At 38.9% G+C, this 17352-nt stretch overlaps 1 protein-coding gene across 1 annotated transcript in view; it reads right to left on the reverse strand.

The window, feature by feature from the left end:
- Window positions 1-17054, reverse strand: part of GALNT1 (polypeptide N-acetylgalactosaminyltransferase 1) — a 66934-nt gene extending 49880 nt beyond the window's left edge. The window contains exon 1 of the mRNA XM_026842120.1: window positions 16880-17054. The gene's annotated coding sequence lies outside the window, so the exon portion shown is untranslated. The remainder of the gene's footprint in view (window positions 1-16879) is intronic.
- Between the last annotated feature and the right edge of the window lie 298 nt (window positions 17055-17352).

Below are 17352 nucleotides of genomic sequence, written 5' to 3' on the forward strand. Positions count from 1 at the left end.
GGGCACCCTGGTACAACATAAGCAAGGGTGAACAGGAGGTAGATGCATCTTCACAGAGACCTTGCGACACCACAATTCTGAGCCCCATGATACAAGGAGGAGACAGACAGGCATTGCACTCAAAGGATAAGTGGACAGAAACTCCCAAGATGGGGGCTGAGTGATGGACAAACCCAGGAAATTAGCTACATGTGGAAACAGAAGAAAAGCCTGCAGATGTGTATTTCCAGAACAGTCATACTGCCTCGGATGCTGTTGAAAGACTGATGAGCCTCTCTGAGTTCAGCTCTTAGACAACCACCCCTTGGCTATTCATTCATGTATGAATCAGTGACACTGCCAGGTGTGAACCTGAACATATAAGCAGTGACTGCAGAGCTCAAGGGGGTAAAGTATAGCCCAGCATAGGACCCAGATACTGCTCTCCTCAATTGGTCCAGGGGGAACAAGATTGAGGCAGGAGTGCACACAGCCTACCAACACCTGGCTGCATGGCAGGTGTCAAAGGCAGGCTTCTAGGACCATAGGCCCTGCTCTGAGGAATGAGGGCTGCTGAACAGTATCTCTGTGACAAAGCGAGGTAAGCAGCATTATGGAGAGGCTCCTGCATTACTTCTGTGAAACACCCAGAAAGTGGAAGCAGAGCTACTTTGGAAGAACATAGCAACATCTCTTGAGCATGTGGGGAGGTACTCGGGGAACCCTGGAGGTCAAGTCCAGAAGAAACAAGAAAGGCACCTGTAAGGATGCTGGCAAAAGAAAGGCTGATTATAATGCTGATCCACTGCTCAGTGGGGCAGCAGATATGGTAACAATGGGTGTAGAAAAGGCTAAGATACTTGGTACCTTTTTGCCTCCTTTGTTAGTGGGTGCCCCTGATCAGCGTAATGGCAGAGTCTGTGGGAGTGAAACATCACAGGCAGTACAGACAGAGTCAGGGATCTCTTAAGCCATGTGGATATATGCAACTTCATGGCACCAGATGGGAGGCATCTGAGGGTGCTGAAGAAGCAGACTGATCTTATTGCAAGGTCATTCTCTATCATCTCTGAAAGGTCATGGAGATACAGAGAGTTGCCTCAGGATTAGGAAAAGAGCTATCATCAAGAAGGAAAAGGAGAATCTGGAGCACTATCTGCTAGTCAGTCTCACTTCAGTCCCTGCAAAGATTATGGAACAAATCCTCATGGAACCTAGATACACAGACACAAAACAACCCCCAAACCAAACCAAACAAAAAGGGCAACTGGGAACAGACAGTACAGATCCACCAAGGGCATATCATACTTGATATCGTACTTGACCAACCTGGCAGCTTGCTTTAAGGAGAGAACTGTTCTGGTGAGCAAGGGAAGAGCAGTGAATGTTGTTTACCTCGACTTTAACAGGGACTGTGACAGTATTCCGGAGTACTTTGTCAGAACTGAGACATGACCTGAAGAAGTGGGCTACCAGGTGGGTGGACTGCTAGCTGGACCACCAGGCTCCAAGGGTTTTAACCAGCAGTACAAAATCCAGCTGACAGACATTCACCAGTGATGTCCTTCAGAAGTTGAAACTGGAGCTGATACTGGTTAGTGTCTTTACTGAGAAGCTGGGGGATGACACCAAATGCATGCTCAGCATGGTTGCTGGTGACACCCAACTGGGGGTGAAATATGCAAATGGCATCCTGAAACAGTACACTGAAATGGCCAATCCAAGTGACATCCAAGGGCTAGAGAAACTGGCAGGTTGAAAACCTTAAGTAGTTCAATAAATGCAAATACAAAGCTCTGTACCCAGAATGGAATAACCTTCCTATTCATATAGGCTGGGTGTCAATAGGCTAGGAAGCTAATCTGCAGAAAAAAAACTTTGGAGCTCAATAGCAACTTTAACATGAATCAGCTGTGTGTTCTTACAGCAAAGAAAGTCAATTGAACAGGTAACCACAGCAATAACCCCAAAATGCATAGGTTTAATAATTGCCTTTGCTATTATTAAACTGAAAATTTTTTGCAAAGCCAGGTATTTCAATTTCAGGTATTACATCCCTTCAAAATGCTGGACAATAAATAACAAAATCTTTACACCATGGAAGTAAAAACACCTTGGAAAGAATAGAAACAGATGCTGTAACTTATCAAAAATAAAGTGAATGGAGGAAAAATGGGTATATTCAAGTCCTGCTATTTCTGAAGGTCAAATGATCCCTTCCCTTCCCCTCCATGACAAAATCCATTATACACTTGAAATGATTAGAAAAACGTAATCTTTTAAATTACTACTCATATGAAGTGCATTGTTTCACTTTACCACCTCTTTTATTAACATAGTTGTCATAGGAAAGAATGCTTACTCTTTTCAATATGATATGTGACTATTCAGTCATTTTTATCTTTGGACTAACTTCATCTTTGTTTATACTACTGAACAGTCTTCAGTATGACTAACAGATTTGACAAAGGACTTCACTGCTGTTATTCAGCTAAATCAGGATGCTACACTGGATGTGGCACCTAAACAGACAACACTGATGTAAAGTTTGTTTTCCAGACTTTCAGATATGATGAATAAATAGAAGTTGGCACAAAGTAAGGGCTCATCAAAATGCTGACACAACATTTGCTATTTCTAAGCTATTAATATAAATTTAAACCAAATGGAAAGTGATTAACTGAACAGTATCTAAGGAAAGATTGAGGGCTTACACAAAACTGAAATGTTCAGCTTCTCAGTCTATTTAGTAATGAGGGAGAAAAGATTGGCATCATCTAAGGTAACATATTAGGCATATCTATGGATTTTTGAGCAAGCTTCTAAAAAGTGAAAAAAATGCAAATTGTCATACAAGCATTGTCTAAAACTCCATATATCTGAACTATTAATAAGGCCTATCCAGCTAAGTATGTCTATATTTGAAAACAGAAATGATGCCAACACTAGACTCAGGTTTCAGAACTACTCTTGCTCCTGTGCTGATGTTTGGTTGTTTTTTGTTTTTTTTTTTCCTTTTTACTGGCCCACACTCTGTTAAATTGTTTGCAGAGAGCTCATCAGTAAATAGGTCAGTTCAAGGATAAACAAAGCATTACCTAGTTTTAATGACATAAAAACAATTTAAAAAACCCATTCAAATCAGAGGGTCAACCCATCACCTGTGAAAAATAGGTTTATTCCGTGTCTTCACAGAAACAAAAACATATCTGGTAAATTTCATGAGGTAAAAAAATATTCATGAGCTCAAGGATGCCAGTACTCTCTTCTGTTCAGAAGTTAACACAGGAGAAGTACTCTTCATCGGGCTACACTTGTTTGATGGATTTGGAAGGGTTTTAGTGTTCCAAAGTCATCTGTCAAGTACAATTCAGCAACAGTAAATTCTGAAGAATAGATGAGAGAAAACAGATCATACTAGTCTAAGCAGTATGAGAACAATTCATTAAAAGCAAAGCTACTCTCCAGAAAAAAAATCTGAGAAATGTAAGTCAGTAAATCAATTTCTAGTCTTTCTTGCTCTGTGTAGGAAGACTATACTTTTAATTTGTCAGAAGTGAATTTTCCATTTGTAAGTCAATTTTTTTAAGTTGACCAATTGAAAAACTATCCATTATGTTTCTAAAACTGGTAGGCCATGGAACAAAGAATAAAACAGAAATATAGGAATATCTGACCATACTTCAAAACCAAGGATGAACTTCATACACAAAGGCAGAAATTATGGATTCATAAAGACTTTCCTACAGATAAATTCGAATGCATAAATATGCTCATAAAAGTAGAAGCTCTTGTGAGATGAAAATCCAGCTCATCACAGAAAAGTGATGCCAAAAAAAAAATAAAAAAATCGAACAACAGATATATGCTCCATCCACAAATTTTTCTAACTGTTTATAACTGTATGGAACTAAGTCACTGTGTACCTGCACCTCTGATTCTCCTGAATCATAGAATAGTTTGGGTTGGAAGGCACTTTCTTCTCTAAGTGGTCTTTACTTAATCTCTAAACTTTTATGATTAGTTCTAATTACTTCTACATATACACAGTAAAGAAATAACATTTCTAAACTGAGTAGAAACACTTTCAAAACCAAGCTCTTTCAATTATTGCAAGAAAATTAAAAGACATTGCTATTTTGGTACCTATACATTTCAGAAACATCTCAACTACATCACTTAACATCTGAAAACAGTTTATCATTTTGCAAATTTGTGCTTAACAGTTTCTCAAATGAGTTGGTGAGCAGTCTGTACTATCTTGATTAAATCTCCTCAAAATTTTCCAAAAAATCAAGCAAGCATTTGGTCAACACTTTCAAACAGTTCCCACTACTAGACAGTCCTTCCTGATTCTCGTCCTTATCAGCACTATTAAAATAAAAACAATCATTTGCAGATTAACAACTACCTAGTGCAGCCCAAACATTAATTATACTAGAAATATACCTTACCTCCATTTAATAAAGATTAAATATGTGGAAATTAATTGCAACAGGTACAAGGACATCGAAATGACCAAATCACAGATGAAACAAACCCAACTGAGATTATTTACTCTAGCAAAGCCAGGATGGACTGTTTTATCACTTCTGTAGAACCCAGAACTGCCATTTCAAAGTGTGACAGCAGAAAAGCCAAGTATTTTCCTACACAGACTACCTGAAACAGACACAAATGTAAGGATAATCAGAAGGACTGCAAGTTGTCCAGACATATATAGTTCAATATAATAAAGTATATTAATACTGCATTAAGATAGTACACATTAATGTGGTAATTAATATAGTATATAAATTTGCACACATTTCTAGAACAGACTGAGTGAGTGATCAGGGATATAAGTAGATCAGAAGTTGAATAAAAAGCAATATAATTTTGATAAAATTAGAACAGCATAAATTTTATTCAATTTATAACTGACTTCAAAGTTACTGCTGTCAGCTAGTGAAAAACATTTTAAATACAGCTCCCATATGGAAAATTGTTATTTAAGGTGAGGAAGATCAGGATTAACACAAAAATGAATGTTTATAAAGAAGATTATTACAAGAAAGACTGTAAAGACATAAAAAACCCTTAGTAGACCAATGAGAATGCACCTTAAATTATCTGGCAACTATTTTCTTTAGTAATCTTGGTGCTAGATCTAGAAGGGCAATCTTAAGGCCTGTTGTCATTAAAAAGGAACAAGTGATAAGATAGGAAGAAAGATGGGTTTGTGGATTGGAAGAACAGAATCAAGATGACATCTAATAAAAGATGTTAAGTAGTAGGCATTTGAATATGTAAGTTTGCTACCAGCTGAAGAGATTCAAAAAAGCAAAGGCTCATAAGGGTGAGCTGCCACTGTCACCCAGTCATGGATAAAAGGCCAAGGAGATTATTGGATGCATCATTTAAGTATTCTCCTTAGATATAAAACCAGAAACCATTGTACAGTGCACCAGTATTTCACAAGGGAAGGGCAGAGGGAGAGCTATGTATTTAGCAAAGAAGTTGTTTCAAAGAGCAGCCCCGTGGATTTATAAGAAACCACTGCAGGGGACTAGACACAGTGATCCAGGGGGTCCTTTCTACTCCCATTCTTCCAGCCTGGAACTCACAGAAGAGTAATGAACACAAATGAAAAGGCCTACATTAATTGCTTCCAGAAGCAAACCCAGATGCCAGATCTTTGCCATAAAACTCCATACCAGCTCAGTGTTTGGGGTGGGTTTTGTTTGGTGGGGTGTTTTGGTTTGTTTGTGTTTTTTTGGTTTGTTTTTAAGCTGGACTTTTAGCAGATTAAAAAAAACCCCAAACCTAAATATCCACACATGGATTCCCCTAATGCCAAATTCTCCCAATAGACTGTTTTTGAGAACAAACCAAAAGATTATTTACAGAACTCCTCAAATGAAAGTCTTCAAATTACTTCTTCCCCAGCTCTAGAAATACTTTTTAGACTGATTTTAAGTTAGCCCTATCTTGCTTACAGAAAAAAACTGCAACAGGCAAGGTTTCAAAGGGCCAGATGAACAATGTTTTAATCCAATAACAAAAGTCCAAACCCCATTTAATCCACAGATTTTGGATTTACATTTTTTTTTTTACAACAATTTTTGCTATACAAGAAAAAGAATAAATTGATCCAGGAGGGAGACAAAGTATTCCCTATCTGAATATCACTGTAAATATTACAAGAGCTCAAGAGGATAGCTAGAATTTGGAAACCAAGAATACAATAAAAGGAAAAAGACTGCTGCTGTCATATAAACAGCTTAGATTCACTAGACTCATATGCCATGACTTTAAAGTAGCTCTGAAATGACTGAGGCAACAAATTAATTTTTCTGTCTGCTCTCCAGGTTGAATGAAAATTATCTAAAAATAGATAGACTTATTCAAGGATCCTTCAGACATTCTCATTCTCTCAACTGCTTTGAGATTTAAAATATACTTCTATTATGCCCAGTGAACAGTCAGTATACATTACTTAATATTGCCAATGCTATACAAAAAACCCCTATGTATCTTTTTACAGTACTGCTTCAAATTTTAGGAGTACATCGTTAGTTCAATTTAATTACAACACATAACAAAATGAATACAGAGACATATAGCACCTTGAAGCCAACAGCACTGAGTTTCTGAACATGCATTAAGTCATTGGGTATTACAGTACTGGCAGGTAAGTTCAAACCACCATTATTCAAATCTTTTCCTTCTTACACTGAACAGCAGATATTGCCTCTCCTGACAGCTACAGAATAGGCAATCCTTTTAGGAAAGAAGATTTATAAGCCAATAGACAGTTACTACTTTTCCTGAAACAACTGCAGTCTTAAATTGAGCTGCTGACACCTCAGATGCTGACAGAGAGCAAACATTCCTCTTCAAAGACATAGCTACTTCACATATACACTCTGTGAGGGCTACTGAATGTGCCTGACTTGGAGTAGCAGCCAGCTAGAGAATACAGATAGTATTTTCATCAGTGAGTATCACAGGCAACACAAAGACAATGAGCAATTCACAAGTGAAAAGCTTTTGTTATTAACAGACACAAGAGAGGATTTTAATGTCAGTGCTAGCAATGCACCAATCCCCGACATACAATAATTAATGGCTGAAGATGCATCAGTAAGAACTATTTGAGCCTTCTGCTACCCTTCAGAGGCCTAGAAAGCTGAGGTGGGATTTTCTTTGGTTTTTCTTTTTGGAAGATTCACCTTTAGTGAGCCAGTACTTAGCCCTTTCAGTACAGCACCACTCCTGCCAATCAGCATCACAGAACTATAAACTGACTCCAACCTTTAATAAATCCCTGAAGAGCTGTGCTAGCTGGTCTTCCAACCCCAACACTACAGGACTAGAAAAGGAAAATCCAGGTCACATTGGCACAGGTGTTCTAAGTGAAGACCGCCATTTCCCCAAGAAAAACAATTTTGCAAGGTCTAAAGCTCGCATGACAAGTTCACCATTACTCAGAAGAAACCATTTTCTAAATCTTAAGTATTTAGCTTCTCTATCTGAGCTAAATGCCAGTTCCAAGGTTCTTTTAAGAAGTAAAAAGCTGAACCACCCAAAATTTATATTGCAACAGGATACTGTCACAGTAGCAGAGACTGGGCTATTTAGTATACTATTTGCTCTCTGCAACAAAAACCTGTAAACTCCTCCACAGGCTTGTGACATGCCATAACACAGCGTGAAGGCTTCTTCTAGCCAAAACCAGCATCACTTGGCCTTACAAGGTATATGTTCACTGTGATCAAATGTATGCAAGCAGTGAAAAATTTCTAATAATCAAAAAGTCACACATTCAGAATATTTAAAATCATCTGTCAGGTACAAGATAAGCTGTAAGTAGAGCAGGCCATCTGACAGGACTTATTTTAAAGTACAATTCCTGATGAAAAAAATTAGATTTACTATTGCAAGCAACCTTCTTTCAGAAATCGTGTGCGTTAGATTAGACTATGTGGAAGTAAAAACGCAGTAAGCTGTTCCATATTCTCAATACACATATCTTCCATCTTCCTTTGTAGTGTTTCTGTATAGCCCAGAAAATAAAATTTTACTTTCAAAATCTTTTAAAAAAGTCCTACATTAAAATGCCAAACTACAAACTCAGTTTTTACCATCTGAGACTGAACTAAAATTAATACTATCCTTATCAATAGATCACTTCATACAGATGTGTTAAATACTCAATAGAATTTTTTTGCAGATGATACTTTCTTCAGTCTGCACATGTCAACACAAGCATTGGGTAGGCATTTGCTTTTGAAGTATTTTGAAAAAAGAAGCAGATTCTATTTGAAAACACTGATGAACACAAAGGGGTTTGGAATTTCCTGTCTATTCTGTTATTAAGATACAAGTTAGAAGAGAAGAAAACTAGCAACTCAGGGGTCAGTATTAAAGAATCACAAATTTCAAGGAGAAATCTTTGACTACTTCAAGGTCAGAAGTAGTCACTGTCACCAAGCTAGTTACACATATTTCATAGACCTAAGACTATGAACAATCAAGTGAAAAAATCTTTTACAAGACATTCTTGAGACCCTCCTCATATGTTAGCAGAAATTGTTAAATCTTGCAAGCTGTCTCAAATGTTCTAAACTATCCAACCTCCACAAAGCTTCTGATTATTCTTTAGATATGTATCAAAGCCAAAAGCTAGAGTGAAATAAAATTGTTCATTAATTCTTCAAACACTTTTAAAGACAGCAGAAAATTACATAGGCAAATACTCATCATTAAGGATGAATCACTAATAGGCAAGAATTTGAATTAAAGAAAAGCAAAGTCAGCTAATTAGAAAAAAGATTATAAAGGAGATTTCTGGAAACATAGGGTAAATTGCAGTGAACAGATTCAACCATCCTTATGTAACTGCAGAAATCTCTAATCCTAAAAACCTATTGTAGATTAAAAATAAAAAAGGGGAACTTGAAATATGAAATACATTTGAAGAACATTTTTCTCTGCCTTCAATATATGTGGAAAATATCTAAGAAATTAAGTGTTCTAGAAGAAAAGCTTTGAAAACAATACAGGTAAAGGGAAACTTATGTTACATGCTGGAGCCACGGGGTATTTATCTTCGAGAAGCTGGCTGAATTCTGCCTAGAGTAACTGCAGAACTTGCTAACAAATCAGATATAGACAGGTATCAAGCTAAAAACTGAACAGCATGTGACTAAAAGTAAAGACAAGGAATTAGGAAATATAATTTGACAAAATAAGGGTGACAATCATTTAATACGTGGTGGGTTATATTATCTCAAGCAAAATAAAGAATGGTAACTAATTCAAATGTTTTGTTAACAGGTTTTACTCCCCATTCCTTTAACAGTGATACTGCAGATTGTTAACAAAAGTAGTCCCCACCACATCTAATTCTAATCAAAAGCAACTCAGCAGTTTTGCAGGGCTAAACACTTTGAAATAGAGGGAAAACATCAGATCTCTATGCAAAAAATCTAGCACCCCCTAAAAAAACATCAGAACATATGCTTCTCTTCCTCTAGAAAAAACAACCTGATCAGATATGAGGAAAAAAGCTAGCATTGTCCAATTTTGTGATACACTCATGAAATTTATTTTAATGTTTCTTACAGAGACTTGTGTCCCTTTGCTATAGCCATATGAAAATATAAATTCTACATAGAAGCAAATGACTGTATTTATACAGACAGGCCATATAGCTCTTAAGCATACATTCACACATGAAGACTGTTTCACATCATAAAGCTGTCTGCTCAGAAGGTAATTTCCGCTGCTAACAGCTGCTTTGTACTTAATCAACACACACAGTATTGCACTAACGATTCCTCACATCCATCCTTCACTTTCCCTCTTATACTCATTTGATTTAGATTTAGTTTTTCATAATTCTGTCTTTCCAGAGATCTCTGACAACACAAGCTTGAGAAATACCCTGCTTTTAAGCTCTTTATTTCCATTGTCCATCCACATGAATGTACAGATAGTATAAAAAGAACAACCATGACATTTTCTTCCAGCACCCAGAAATTTGTCCATGTAAAGTCTATTTCTAAAGTAGGCAGTGTTTGTGTTTTGGGTCCTACTTTGAATAGGTAAAAAAGAGGAAAATAACTGTCAAATAATAAACTAAATAAGCAGAATAATAAAGCAGAGTTCTGGAAATCCTTTAGAACTTGGGGTCATTTGCAAGACTGACAAGGAAAGAAACTGAAAGGGAGAAGTTGCTAGAATAGCTTGCAAACAGCCCAATAGGAGTGCTGAATACTTTCTCTGTCCCCATGGCATCTTGGTCTTCAGCACTTGTACTGGTATTTACATAGGACCAGAGCTTAAACTCTCAGTTTATACACTTGAAGCACCTCTGATGCCCGACAGCACAAGAGAATTTGCAGAAGTATCATTCTGAACTCTTGCAAAGGCTAGTTTCACATTTTGAGACACTCTCACAACAGGAGCCCACTGCGCCTTTCCCTACATCTTCCCCTGTGACATTCAAGCAAGCAAACTACCCTTAACCCACAGGCTGGCAGCAACTCTGACCAATTCTGTTCCACACAAGCACATGCACGCTTCTTTCCCCCATTGCTCTTCTGTCTATGTCTCCTAGGTTGCTATCATACAAGTAAAAATTAAGGTAACATGTAAAGTAGAGACAGGATGAAAAAGTGATCTTCTGTTGCTGCTGGAATCAAGACTATGTAATAAAGGAGAAGGAAATAAAAGAAAGAGAAGTTAAGACCCCACCTGTCTAAAAATATACAGGTGCCCATATGATTCAGAAACCCTGAAGCACACAGCATTCACCTATCCATGAAATGTCTTTCTGCAGCTGCAAAAGTAGACAATAATAAATGATGGAGCTAAGCACAGAAGTTGTAATTGACCATGGAAATACACTTAGCTCATTTTAAGTTATCAGCAGGCAGTTTCCATATTCCATTAAGTGGAGGGGAGAGAACTCAGTTTGATCCACCCAGGTCATATGCCAGTCAATGCAAATCAAGGAAACTTTTTATATTAGCAGTCCTACAAATATGAATACCTGAAAATGCTCGATTGGTAAACAAACAAAACAAAGAAGCCTAAATGAAGAGTCATGAAAGATTGGCAGAAGTTTGATGGCAAACAAAAAAGAGACAATGTATGGCCAGCCAGCAGAATAAAACCACTTTTAATTGCAGAATACTGAGACTGTTTAGAAAAAAATCCCAAAGACTAAAAAGGTCATGAAATTCATTGTGAATAGCTTTGTCCTCTCACCCCTGCCCTAACACAGATATATTAGATAACCTTACAAAAAAAATACTTAGAAACTAAGACCTCATTTGCCAGTATTTTCAGACAAACTACATGCAGGCTCCATTGAAGGCTTTTCTTTGACTCATTTCCAATACTACAATAAACATTTAAAACCTCTTCATATTCACTAGAGTAGTATTTCCAAACAATTAAGAGAAAAAACCCAACCACTAGTTAAACTTGGTTTGTTGAAGCTTAAAAATACAAAGTATGAACTTTGAGAGCAAGAGCATGTTACATTTAAATCCAGCCAAGTGACAAAGAATATATTGGTTTTATAGTTTTTCACAATGAACTTTGACTCTGCACCTTGGACATACCATTAGTAATGAAAGAAAAAGTAATAAGAAAGAAAAAGGTGTACATTTACACCCACCTGTTTGATGTAAATAAGTTCTTGAGTAGCCCTATCGAGTCATTGTAATCACAGCATTTGTGCAGGATTGAATGCATCCTTTGGATTTCCAAAGGTTAAACAGAACCACTGAGCACTCCTCCCAGTTTTCAACTTCATTGAAAAACTTTTAAAATGACATACAAGTTTACATTTGATCAAAAGTAGTAATGTGGAAATAATAAGGTGAGTTCTACAGAAAATAGAGATCCTGTTTTGCTAACCGCTTCAAAAATCTTAAAAAAAAAACCAAACAAAACAAGAAAAAACCTATCATGTTTTGAGTTCATTTGTGAAAAAAGATACTAGAGAAAAAAAATCAATGAAACTGCAAAAAAATTAATTTTCATTTAGAACATGGAAAGTATTTAAGCAAAGTCATTTTTCACAAGAAAATTACTTATTCTCAGCATTCTGTAATAAATGCTTTTCAAATGTTGCTAGATTTCTTAATACTTTAGAAGAAAAATGGCTGATTCACTCACGTGTTAAATTTTAAGACTATACTCTTAGAGCTAGTGATTCTGAAAAAGTTTTCCCCTCTGGCTTAACTTGTAAATTTTCATCCTAATACAAAAAAAGGTTTAGCAAATTTAAATAAAATAGCCATATCAAGATATAGGCACTGCATCAGTAAGTGAACAACATAAATAAAATTTAGAATTTGTTATTTGTTGCACTATGCAGCAGTCCAGAGAAATCTAAAGAGTGTGGTATGATTGGAAAAGGGGTAACATAAACCCCATTTTTAAAAAGGGTAATAAAGGGGACCCGGGGAACTACAGGTCAGTCAGTCTCACCTCTGTGCCCAGTAAGATCATGGAGCAGATCCTCCTGGAAACTATGCTAGGGCACATGGAAAATAAGGAGGCAATTGATGACAGCCAACATGGCTTCACTAAGGGCAAATTGTGTCTGACAAATTTGGTGGCCTTCTACAACAGGGTTACAGGGCTGATGGGCAAGCAACTGACATCATCTACCTGGACTTGTGCAAAGCATTTGACACTGTCTCACATGATATCCTTGTCTCTAAATTAGAGACATGGGTTTGATGGATGGACTACTTGGTGGATAAGCAGTTGGCTCAATAGTAGCACCCAAAGAGCTGCTGTCACGAGTGGCATTCCTCAGGGGTCGGTATTGGGACCGGAGCTGTTTAACATCTTTGTTGGTGACATGGACAGGGGGATGGAGTGCACCCTTAGCATGTCTGCCAATGACACCCAGCTGTGTGGTGCAATCGACACACACTGGAGGGAAGGGATGTGCCATCCAGAAGGACCTGGACAGGCTTGAGATGTGGGCCTGTGCAAACCTCATGGAGTTCAACAAGGCCAAGTGCAAGGTCCTGCACAAGGGTCAAGGCAATCCCAAGCACAAATACAGGCTGGGTGATGACTGGACTGAGAGCAGCCCTGTGGAGGACGACTTGGGAGCAGCAGCGGATGGAAAACTGACTATAAGCCAGCAACATGCGCTTGCAGCCCAGAAAACCAACTGTATCCTGGGCTGCATGAAAAGAAGTGTGGCCAGTAGGTCAAGGGAGGCAATTTTTTCTTCCTCTACTCTGCTCTTGTGAAACCCCACCTACAGTACTGTATCCAGCTCTGGGGACCCCAATATAAGAAGCATACAGACCTGCCCAAGTGGATCCAGAGGAGAGCCACAAAGATGACCAGAGGGCTGGAGCACCTCCCTTATGAGGACAGGCTGAGAGTTGGGGTTGTTCAGCCTGGAGAAGAAAAGGCTCCAGGGAGACCTTATAAAGGTCTTCCAGTACTCAAAGGGGCCTACAAGAAAGATGCAGAGGGACTCTTTATCAGGGAGGGTAGGGATAAGAGGTAATGTTTTTAAACTGAAAGAGCATATTTAGATTACATATAAGGAAGAAATTCTTTCCTGTGAGGGTGGTGAGGCACTGGAACAGGTTGCCCAGAGCAGTTGTGGCTGCCCCCTCCCTGGCAGTGTTCAAGTCCAGGTTGGACGGGGCTTTGAGCAACCTGATCCAGTGGAAGGTGTCCCTGCCCATGGCAGGGGGGCTGGAACTAGTGATCTTTAAGGGCCCTTCCAACCCAAACCATTCTATCATTCTATGATATGTAATTTAAGGCAGAAAGATTTTTTGAAAGAGTTCACTTTTGTCCCCAGTTACCTATAAGATTGATGCTAAAAATTTTATGCATAGTGACATAGAGAAAACCATCAGTAGAACATTAGGTATGGCAGAGATTTATTAGAGGTCACTAAATTACTTAAGTTTCTTCAAATACTTATGTGCTTATTACTTTGCCATTTTTTTTCCAGAAGTTGTCAGGCACTTTGTAAAAGCCAGTTAATGTATTTAATTTGACACATCATTTTTGAAGGTATAAAGCTGGTAGCAACTTAAGCCTTTTTACAATTAAAATTTCATACCTGACTAGAAGCCAAGATTGAAACAGGTCACCATAAAAAAGGTTAATCTGTCAGAAAACATTAAAAAAGGGAATATAATGGAACTGTTTGGCAAATTCAGCTATACATTAATTGGAGACCCCAATATTTGAGTAATATAATCACTTTTTAAAGTTAAATTAAATCAGATACTTTAAGCCTTTTTTAAAAAATTCTATGCTCCAATTAATTTAGAATTACTTTTCAGCAACTTTTCTGAAAAATTTTTGCATTCTCTGAAAAATACCAGAATCTTTACAACAAGAAAGCAGACATGCCTGAAGCCACAGCACATGGTTAGACCATCATTAAAGATTCACCAACACACTACTGTGTAAGTAGTTACTACTCTATCATTCCAACATGCCAGCCTTCCACTTTGACAGGAAAAATTTACACAGCATTGAAGAAACTCAATAAGGGAACCAACACAACTGAAAAATTACTAAGAACAACTGTGGGGTTTTAGCAGTATCAGTTTCCCAGCGTAGACTCAGACCAATCAGGTATCCCCCCAAAGAGCAGTTATTTCCACTCAAATCTGTTACCTTATTAAACTCACTATTAGAGTCAACAACCACAGTAAAAGTAGTATCAGTGGAGCTACAGCTTCAAAGGCCATAAGCAGCAAATCCAAAAAGAAAAAATTTGCTCTGGTTTGTCTCTTTTTTTTGACCCTGATTTCTTTATCCTGAGTAGCCTCTATTATTTAACAGCATTATGTTGTAAGTTTGGATTTATTTTTCCCTCTTCACTAAACTGATGCTTGATACTTTAAGCACTGCATTAAAGAGTACAGGCCAGATTAGGATCTTTTGAAATTGACTGGGAAAGGATTCACTTAGACCTGAAACAGGCTTTTTTTTTTTCTTTTTTCTTTTCACCTCACTGAATCTGAGCTTCAAAGATGGCCCCAATGAGTTCCTCAGAGCTCAGTCCGTGAAAACTAATCTTAGGAAAGGTGCTAACAGGTTTGCAAGAAAGAAAAAAATCAAGGCAAAGATAAACACAAAATGTCAATACCAAGGATATCAAGTAGAGGACAACATGTAAGATACTAAATACAAGTGAATTAGTTAATCTTTTCAGCCAAATGAAACAGATTTGTCATACCACATCTTTGCCTGTCTGTCCTTAAACTTTCCTTCTCCATTTTGTTCCAATCAAGCTTAACAAAAACACAGTATCAAGTGGGAGATGCACAGAGAAGTCTTGACAAGAACTTAGTTGTTAAACACCTCACTGGGCAGCCAGTAACTACTGACTTCCAGCTCAATGGCCTAGATCACTCTTTTCAAGATGATATACTGAAACAGTAAAGGTAAGTTTAGGAGAACTAAAAATGGGGTGCTTCACCCATTTGGATATTGCACTTTTCACCCAGAGACAATCACAGTAACAGATAAATTAGGCTTGTGCTAATATCTAAGGGGATTCTTATGGACAACTGTTTAATAGCTGCAGACAACTGGTCTACCAGGACCTTGAACAAACAGAAAAATAGAGAACATGCAGGTGGTGGGTTGACCAAACAAAGCCACTCTATCACTCCACCTCCTCAGCTGGACAGGAGAAAGAAAATATAACAAAAGGCCTGTGGGTCAGGATTTAGGACAGGGAGATTACTCACCAATTACTGTCACTCACAAAACAGACTCAACTTGGGGAAATTAGTTTAAAGTAAACCAATGAAATCAGAGTAGGGCAGCGATGAATAAAAACTAAATTTTAAAACACTTCCCCGCCATGACTTCCTTCTTCCCAGGCTTAACTTTACTTCCAGTTTTCTCTAACTCCTCCCCACCAGTGGTGCGGGGTGGACACAGGAAATGGGTGTTGAGGTCAGTTTATCACACATTGTCTGTGCCGCTCCTTCCTCCTCAGATGGAGGACTCCTCACACTCTTCCCCTACTCCAGTGTGGGGTCCCTCTCACAGGAGACAGTCCTCCACAAACTTCTCCACCACAAGTCCTTCGCACGGGCTGCAGCTCTTCACAAACTGCTCCAGTGTGGGTCCCTCCCACAGGGTGCAGTCCTTCAGGAACAGACTGCTCCAGCGTGGGTCCCCCAGGGGGTCAGACCCACGGGATCACAAGTCCTGCCAGCAAACCTGCTCCAGCATGGGCTCCTCTCTCCATGGGTCCACAGGTCCTGCCAGGAGCCTGCTCAAGCATAGGCTTCCCATGGGGTCACAGCCTCTTTCAGTCATCCACCTGCTCTGGGGTGGGGTCCTCCCTGGGCTGCAGGTGGATCTCTGCTCCACCGTTACCCTCCATGGGCTGCAGGGGCACAGCCTGCCTTCACTACGGTCTGCACCACAGGCTGCAGGGGAATCTCTGCTCTGATGCCTGAAACACCTCCTCCCCCTCCTTCTTCACTGACCTTGGTGTCTGCAGGGTTGTTTCTCTCAGATATTCCCACTCTTCTCTCTGGCTGCAGTTCCCATTACACAGGTATTTTCCCCTTCTTAAATACATGATCCAGAGGTGCTACCGCTGTCGATGAACTCAGCCTTGGTCTGTGGTAGGTCCATCTTGGAGCCCACTGGCATTGTCTCTGTTGGACATGGGGAAGCTTCTAGCAGCTTCTCACAGAAGCCACCTCTGTAGCCACCCCACTACCAAAACCTTGCCACACAAACCGAATACAATGCAATGAAAAAGTAGTAGCATGCATGCAGTCTCTAGGTACTCCCTTTGCTCTAAGATATATCCAAAGCAGACAGATCTGAGCAAATCATCAAAAATTTCTGGATCACATTTTGTACTAACCTCCTCTGCAGGTTTACAGCCATCTGGATGGTCCACTAGCACTGGTGGCAAAATCCCAATACATTGCTGTAGAGTGCCTGTGGTAGGAACCATAGAGCCACAGACCTGCCTAGGCCATTCTGACATAAATGTAGAAGCAAAAGAGGTCTTCCATCCACAAGGTCTTCAGGCTGTCCTAGAAGAACAACAGAAAGTCAAGTAAGTTTCAGGTTCGATTACAGCAGAGCTTGAGGTGGAAGGGGAGGAAAGTCTCCCAGGATTTAATACTTGGAAATCCAAAACCCTGTGCAAGGGAGAAGGAGCCAAAAGACTGCTTCTAAAAAGATGCAGTGAACTGAGCCTGTGAGGAAAACAACATATGCAGGGTAGAGTGGAGAGGTGGAACAAGTCATCAAAATTTTTTAGCCTTTCAGATGATATGATTTAAGTGGGAGGACTGCCTGTCCTCCCAAATAAGCAGTTATGTATTTCTG

The sequence above is a fragment of the Athene cunicularia genome, assembly GCF_003259725.1.
Source record: "Athene cunicularia isolate RWA chromosome 2 unlocalized genomic scaffold, athCun1 chr2_part1, whole genome shotgun sequence".
Lineage (NCBI taxonomy): Eukaryota > Metazoa > Chordata > Aves > Strigiformes > Strigidae > Athene > Athene cunicularia.